Source organism: Pistacia vera, unplaced genomic scaffold, assembly GCF_008641045.1.
Source record: "Pistacia vera cultivar Batoury unplaced genomic scaffold, PisVer_v2 Contig39, whole genome shotgun sequence".
NCBI lineage: Eukaryota > Viridiplantae > Streptophyta > Magnoliopsida > Sapindales > Anacardiaceae > Pistacia > Pistacia vera.
In genome coordinates, this window is record NW_022196212.1 from 545,745 (window position 1) to 554,472 (window position 8,728).

At 34.8% G+C, this 8,728-nt stretch overlaps 1 non-coding gene across 1 annotated transcript; it reads left to right on the forward strand.

The window, feature by feature from the left end:
- Positions 1–4,360: 4,360 nt before the first annotated feature.
- On the forward strand, positions 4,361–4,467 carry LOC116141047. Its single transcript, XR_004129727.1, has one exon. It is a non-coding gene; the product is annotated as a small nucleolar RNA R71 (small nucleolar RNA).
- Positions 4,468–8,728: the final 4,261 nt, after the last annotated feature.

An 8,728-nucleotide genomic window follows, 5' to 3' on the forward strand; every position in this document is an offset into this window, starting at 1 on the left:
CGCGCGATGAAGCTTTTTCCTCGCTGCAGTGAGGACTTTCGGGCCAAATTTGAGCATGATAGAGTCTGACTCTGGAAAAGTGTTAAACACATGAATTGTAGCCCTTTAAATTATCTTTCTAATCGTTTAATAATAAGCACAATCCTAGGTCAACAGCTCAAGTTATGGTAGAAATATTGAAGCACATCCAAAGACGCTTTTTCTTCAGTTCCCAGCGTACTTTTCACGACTTCAAGCCAAGTTTTCACCCTTGTCCAGTCTGAATTAGGGAAAACCCAAAATATGAAAGTTGTAGCTGTTCTTCTTAGCTTTCAAGCTTCTAAATTCATGTCATTCCAAGTTTTCAAGCTGAAGTTACACAATTACGCTCAAAACTGTCATTTATGCTCAAAATCATCGTTTAGGCTTGCAAAGAAAAATTAATAGAATTAGGTAGCAATTATGGCCCAAATTGTATGAAAAGTATCCTAAATCCTATCAAAATTCAATGAAAAATCATAGTGTAAAATATGATTATCAAATAACCCCAAACTTAAGATTTGCTCGTCCTCGAGCAAAAAGGAATAAAAACTCAAAGAAAGAAAAGCAACAAACAACCAAAAACACAAAACAACAAAACTGAAAATGAACAAACAAAAATTAGACTCAAACTCAACACAAGAATTGCCTAGAATTTATACAAATCTCTAAGGTTGTTGAAAAATTATTACTAGAAAATGTTCAGCACTCCAAGAAGTTATAAGTTGCATCGACAGTCTTTCTCTATTGGTCCCCCGAGTAGGTGATCCCTACTTCAATCCACATTCTGACTTCCCGGATTATTTTATACAAAAATGTAAAGTTTATCAAATGGTGGCAGACTCCATAAGCCTAAGTATGAAACTACTCTCCACTAATGTAGACTAGACATTTCTAAGGATCAAAAGGTCTTTGCAAGCTTATAACATTAGGCTCGGGTAGTGGGCTCCAAGGAAAAGGATATGATAAACAAAGTAAGAGAATTCGGTTTTACCTCATGCAAATACTAAGAGCTACATCAATCTTCGCTTTCTTTCTCAACCACCAATCAAAGTGTCAACCTTTTTACAACCATCAAACTTATGCAATTCTTATTTTTGATTTTGAATTGAACTAAAGAATTTTTTTTTTTTAAATTACAAATATTTATAACACCATTGAGGTCTATTGCCCCTTCTTCCTGCCCTTTCTGCAACCCCCAAACTTAAGATTTGCTCTATCACTTATTCACACACCTCTCAAAGCTCTTTTATGTCATACATTAGGTCCAATATTCTCCTAAATGGTATGATAAAGTGTTTAGGGTATAGGGATTGGACAATTTTTTGGTTTGCAAGGAAAATAAGGCAATGATAATCTCATAAGGCTCAAATGGGTGACTAGGGAAAGATTCATTCATGGGTCGGTTGGAAAGGCTCAAATGTTCCGAAAAATGCTTGAATCATTTCCTCAACAATGTCTAATTCTAGAATTTCGCCTCAAGCACTTCTCTACTGGGTTCTAGAGTCCACCAACATTATCAAACTTCACCTAACCACATAAAATGAATCTAAGCATGCCGAAATAAATTAAAATGGTGGTTGATCTATTCAACAAACCTTAATCAAAATTCAGTCAATAAACATAAACTTGAAGCAATGCTTAACATTTTCCAAAAATAATATCCTAACAATTCTAGTTTCATCATAGACTTATGCAATTCATCTAGCCAACAACAACACAACACACACAAAACACACTAAACAAATAACAATCAAAGAACTTAAAATAAAAAGAAACACAATTTCGAGCTAAAACACACAAACAAACTAAACACAAAAATTTTGAACATTTTCCTACCCCCAAACTTAAAATGACATTGTCCCCAATGTCACATCATGCACATCCAAGGAATAGAAAAACAAAAGTAAAGGTTACTAGATACTTCCCTGATTAATCCATAAAGGTCGATTTTTGTGCAAAATCCTGGCATCCATTCCTTGGCTTCCTCATCATCATCATCTGTCAAACAATTGAAAGTCTATGGTGCCAAATGTGTTAGATACCCTCACCGATTAATATGAAAGAATTACATCCTAATCTCAACCTTATTGAACTAAACCTAAAATCTAAAGAAAAACAAATAAAGAGCTAAAAACTAGGAAATCAACATCAATTCCTACTTACAAAACATAAAGAAACAAAAACAAAACCTAAAAAGAAACGTGCTTCAGGCTTCAATCTTCTTCTACTTCTTCCTCTTCGCACAACTCCCAAATTTGCTAAAAGCACTTCAACACAACAAACCCAACTTCCTCAACACCAAATTAAATCAAAATCAACAATTTATACACTCCACAATCAATTCAATCCTCAAATTCTCAACCAACATCCACAGTCAACAAATTCAAGCAATTTTTCAACAAAAACAAATCCACAATTGAAAGTGAACAAATAAATTGCACAAAAACTCTTAACCTTACCAAGCCCAAGCTTTCCAACCTTCAATTGCTCCAATTTCATTGAAAATCACAAAGAAAACTCCAAATTTTCAAAACCTAGGGGTTGCTAAAAAAAATTTCTTCAAAATGGGTTAAATTGGGGCAATTGAAAGGTACATGATTGTTCAAAAAAGTAAGGGAGTGGACTAGTGGGAAGAGAATTCAATGAAAACTCTTTGGATTGAAGGTGGAAGTGTTTGGCTCTTGGATGTGTTTTGAAGTTTTTCGTGAAAAATAAAAAATGACTGGAGTATGTATGGGAAATAGATGTTGCCGCGGCGAAGTTCTTCATTCAATTGCAAACCCATTCGATGCCGTGACGAAGCAAATTTTCTCGCTACGGCAAAAAATTCTAGTGCAAACGTCGCCGCACGCGGCGAAATTTCCTTAGCACAACTCCACGATACCGTTTATGCCGTGGCGAAGCAAATTGTTTCGCCGCAGTGAAAAATTCAAGAGAGCACATTGCCTCGTCGAAGAACAAACTTTGCTGCGGCAAAGTCTGAAACTTTTCGAATTCCTTTTCTTGCAAAATGTACATCGCCGTGGCGAAAACTGGAAATTTCCTACTTCTTGCCTTAATTCGATAATTTACCTGAAACACCAAAAAGCACAAAATCAAAATCATTCTAAATCATCAGAAAACTAAACAAATTCAAAACAACAAACAAATGAAAACATTGGGTTGCCTCCCAAGAAGCGCTTGTTTATAGTAGAAGCTCGACTTTCCCATGGTCTTTCATCAATCCGGATCCTTGTGGGGTGTTTCACTTCCCATTGCCACCTCTTGGTCTTTCCTTTGGAATTTCGAACATTCTCATAAGCATCTTTTTTTAACTTTAATTTCGTATATGCGTACTTGAGATGAGATGGTGATTGGTTGAGTCCAATGTTTGGAGTCTCTTCCAACACCAATTTTGACTTGTGCGCATTTACACCAAATTCCTCATATTGTTCCTTGTGAGGTGAGTTGCTTGGTTGAAATTTCCCTAAGTATTTTGCACACCTTTTTGCTTTGAGCTTTTCTTCTTCATTAGTCTTGTCTTCATGTTCTTCCAACTTTTCTTCATTGTGAGGTTGCTCCAACACTATACCTCTTCTCAATGTTATGACATTTAATTGTTCTTTAGGATTTGTGACCGTTGTGCTTGGCAAAGAACCTTGAGATCTCTCTGTCAATTGTTCAACCAATTGCGCTACTTGAACCTCCAAATTTTGAATGGACACTCCTTGATTTCTGAAGTTTGAGCGTGTCTCATTCATAAATCTTGTGGTTTCTTCTATGAATTTCCCGAACATATCCTCCAATTTCGACATTCTTTGCTCACATGGTTGATGATTCACCACTATTTGATGGTTTGGCACTGTCCTTTGATTTGATTGACTACTTTGATTGCTCTAGGACAAATTTGGGTGATTCCCCCAACCAAGATTGTAAGCGTTGGAGAATGGGTCATTTTGCAGCCTTTGTGAACAAACCATGTAATTCACTTGCGGTTGTTGAGAAGAGTAACTGGTCTCCATCTTGGCATTCCACACTTCCATTGTTTCTTGCACAAAATTCACAAGTTATAAAAGGTGAGTGAATAGAATTTACACTCATACCTCCCAATTGGCTTTGAAGTGATGCAATTTGTGTAGATAATGTGTCGAATGCGTTGACTTCATGTAGACCCATTGTTCTCTTCGGCATTGCTCTCTCATTAGGTCTTTGGTAGTTATTGTTGGCCATCACCTCAAGCAATTCATAAGCCTCTTCTGGGGTTTTGTTATTTAAGGCTCTGCCTGCTGCCACATCTACCATCGTTTGAATATTTGGTAGCAACCCATTGTAAAATGTTTGGACTTGTCTCTAAAACGGTAGACCATTATGTGGACATTTCCTTAACAACTCTGTGTACCTCTCCCAAACTTCATATAGTGATTCATCATTGCCTTGCATGAAAGAGGTAATGTCATTTCTCATACTTAAGACTATACAATATTTACGATTAACTAAAAAAAAAACGAAAAAAAAAAACTTCAATTTAGCACTACACTAGATACTATCAACATTAATAATCAAATATCCCCGGCAACGGCGCCAAAAACTTGATGCGTTGATTTTAACAACATGCAAATGTAGCAAGTGCACTAGTCGCATAAAGTAATATAGTGATGAGTGAGTTATCGTTCCCACGAGGATAGTGTTACTAAGTACCGATTTCTCTAGTTTAAGTCCTAATTGAAGCAACAATAAATTGGATTGATGGAAGATTAACAAACTAAATACAAATGCAAAACCCAACAACTTAACTAATTAAACAATTCTAAAACAAATGCTAGGGTGTTGAATTCACCTAAATACGCTAACCCAAATCATAGAATCTATTACCCAAGTTCTAATTCCTTGATTGAAAATCGAATTCCCTAAGTTGTAAAACATACATTCTCATGCTACATTTCCCTACTTATCCCTATTAAGCTTCCGCACCCAACAAAATGAAGATTAATAGTTCAAAGGATTTTAAGCTTTGTGGAATTCTATCTAGATTTCATAGATCGCTAAACCTATCTCTAGCGTTTGCTTAATCTACGGTATTTATCCCAAGAGGCACAATCACAAATCACTTCTCAGTCTCATTGTGAACAACACACATTTGAATGGTGATCAAGCATCCAAAAGTCATTAAGCAAAGAGATAAACACTCAATCATGAAATTAAAACTCAAAGTAAATCAATTCATATAAATTTGAATCATTGTATCAAGGTTACATCAAACCCTAGCTAAACAACTCAGTTCATACTCAAAAACGAAATAAAATAACAAAAACAAACTGAATCAAGATTCATCATTGAAAAACAAGCAAAAGATGGAGAAATCTTCTCTAATTTGAAGCCCAAATCTTCAATAATCTTCTCCTTCCATGAGCTGCCTCCCAAATGACGAACCAAGACTCTTTTTCTTTCCTTTTCCTTCTAATTTATACCTCTTTCACTTAAGGACCAAGCCCTAGCAAGCCAAAACGCTTCGTTTTATTTTTACAGTTGATGCAGGTTTCACCACGGCGAAGCTTTTTCCTTGCCGCATTGAGGACGTTCGGGCCAAATTTGAGCATGATAGAGTCTGACTCTGGAAAAGTGTTAAACACATGAATTGTAGCCCTTTATATTATCTTTCTAATCGTTCAATAATCAGCACAATCTGAGGTCTACAGCTCAAGTTATGGCAGAAATACTGAAGCACATCCAAAGACGTTTTTTCTTCAGTTCCCAGCGTACTTTTCACGACTTCAAGCCACGTTTTCACCCTTGTCCAGTCCGAATTAGGGAAAACCCAAAACATGAAAGTTGTAGCTCTTCTTCTTAGCTTTCCAAATCTTCTGAATTCAGGTCATTCCAAGTTTTCAATCTGAAGTTACACAATTTATCCTCAAAACTGTCATTTATGCACAAAATCATCGTTTAGGCCTGCAAAGACAAATTAATAGAATTAGGTAGCAATTATGGCTCAAATTGTATGAAAAGTATCCTAAATCCTATCAAAATTCAATGCAAAATCATAGTGTAAAATATGATTATCAAGACGCAATAAGCTCTCGGGAAATTGTAGCTGTGGCAAAGTTTATTCTTCGCCGCAGCGAGGTCTGCGATTTCCAGTTTTCGTCAAAATGCACAGTTTTATTTTAGGAAAGTTTTTAGGTTTTTGGACCGACTATATAAGAAAAACTTAACCATTTTTAGAGAGGTTCATCACTTTTAGAGAAAGTTTAACATTTTTTGAGAGAAAGCGAGTGAAGATCGTGATTAAACTCGTTGGGATTCATCATAGTGGAGATTTCCGTTCTCTTTTCTTACTCCATTATGTTGAATACATTTTTTAATGTTTTTATTTCGATTTGTGTTAATTTCATTATGAACTAACTCACTTTGGGTTAGGGTTTTGATGTAATTAGAGATTTTATGTTCAATCAATAGAGTTTTGTAGCTTTTACATTCTATTGCATGGGTTGCGTGATTATTCTTGTCTTTATTGAATTTATTTGTTGAACATGATGAGATTGAGAAATGAATCATGTATGAGCTTCTTAGGATAATCACCATTGTTGTTTCGAATGCTAGAGATAGGTTTGAGAATCAATGAATTCTGTTTAGGATTCCATTAGCTTAATGAACTTGAATCTATTAATCTTCAAATTGTTGGGTGCGGAAGCTTAATAGGGAAAGGTAGGAAAACATAGCCTGAGAAGGTATGTTTTACACATTAGGGAGTCCGAGTTATAATCCATGCATGTGAGTGTAGAAGTAGCATAATTCGTAGATTATTTCATAAAACTCTAGTGAAGTCAAAATCCTAACCATTTGCCTTAATAGATTTTCTCTCTTGAATTTGTTTTATTGTCATTAATTAGCTTTTAAGTTAGTAATTAATTTGTTTTCACTTTAGCTTAAAATTCTCCTGCAAAATCCAACATTTTCGTTTTCTCCAACTTGTCAACTATTAGGAAATCAGTGCTTAACAAACAATCTTCATGAGAATGATACTTTTCTTATCACTTTATTACTTTGTGTGACTAGGGCACTTGCTATGTTTGTATGTTGTAGTTACAATGCATCAGAACTGGGAGAGGTATTCCTTTTATTTATATTAGAAAAATTCTTCTTACAAACATCAAAATTGACAAACATATCATCAGAGTTGACAAATGATAAGAGTGTAATTTATATATTTTTATTCCTTCCATGTTACGTTTTTTGTTATGTTTTATGCCTAGTTGAGTTGATTAGAGTTTATTTTGTAAGTTTGGCATATTTGGATAGACTTTATGAAATAATTGAGAAAAGATTAGGAAATTCCAGATTTTTTGTTATTCTTACCAGTGCTGCGTTTTTCAGGTTTTTTATGGAGTTAGATTTCTCGATTGCAAAAGTGTTCTTCTAAAAAAGTAAAGTAGACAAATCCAGCTTTCCAGGAAGGTATTATGGACGAGAATCTAAGTTCGTTTGGGACAACATTAGTTGTTGCAAAACTGGACCTGGAATCCTATTCGCGGAAGGATTTCCTGGCTGAGTATTGAGTCTTTGAATGGGCCTAACTGGAGCTTCAGATATCGAAAGCAGGTGATTCAAAAGCCCAAATTCATCTATACATCTAGGAATACAACTTCTATGAAGTGACCAAGCCCAAAAAAGTTCTTTTACATTGTGAGAATCCTGGTGCAATCTGGATTACGAAATCTGTTTTCCATATTTGATAAGAAATTGACAGTTTAGGAAAGTAATTTCTATTTTTCCTAGGGCAGAATTGAGGAAAAACACATTATATATTTATGAGTTGTTAGGTTAAACAAAGGAGAGAATGGCAGTGGAGATTTCTTTTAGTTTTTTTACTTTCTACATCAATATGTGTGGCTGATCTTTCTTCTTCAGTTCAAGGGGATTTTGAAGCTTGAATTTATGTCATTGGTGTAACTTAACTCCAGTAACATTGTTCTTAATCTCATTCTTATTGAAATTGTTTATGTTATTATGTTTTAATTGTTTATGATTTTTATTTGGGTGATTTAGTAATGGCTTGCTAAATTGTTTAATCGGAATTTTATCTGTTAGAATTAGGAATTGAGATACGTAATTGTCCTCTTTCTATTCAATGAGTAACACATGATGATAGATGATTACGGACAAGTTCTCAATCTGTCATCTTGAATAACATAACCTAAGTTAAATAATCTGATCTTGCATGATTGTTGCTTGGATTGATCTATTTTCCTAATTCTTAAGGCTGCCATTGAATTAAACTTAGAGAGCTTATTCTAGGTTGTTCAGGGTTAGGATCCAATTGAAGAGCTTACAGTAGTGACAATTAAGGGAAAATTCGGGTAACAGAGCTTGTTGTTTCCTAGGGTCAATAATTCTATAATAGCGAGATAGAATAATGTTACGGTTAGTTCAAGTCCAATGCATGTTTAGGTGGATCTTGAACCGAGAACTAGTTGTTTTTAATCTGATATTTTCTATCATTGGAGATTTATTCGTTTCACTTTAGATTGCATTGTCTACAACCCCTTTCATTATTTTGTTGTCATGTTTACTGTTTCGGATTTTATTTTATTTTATTTTTTTATTTTTTTGTTGTTTTCGTTGTGGTTATTGGTTAGAATATAGGATTTAATCGAATCATTCCCTGTGGGATCGACCCTTGCTCACCCTATATGCAATTTAGTAGTTAGGTTAGGAAGGCTATTAATTT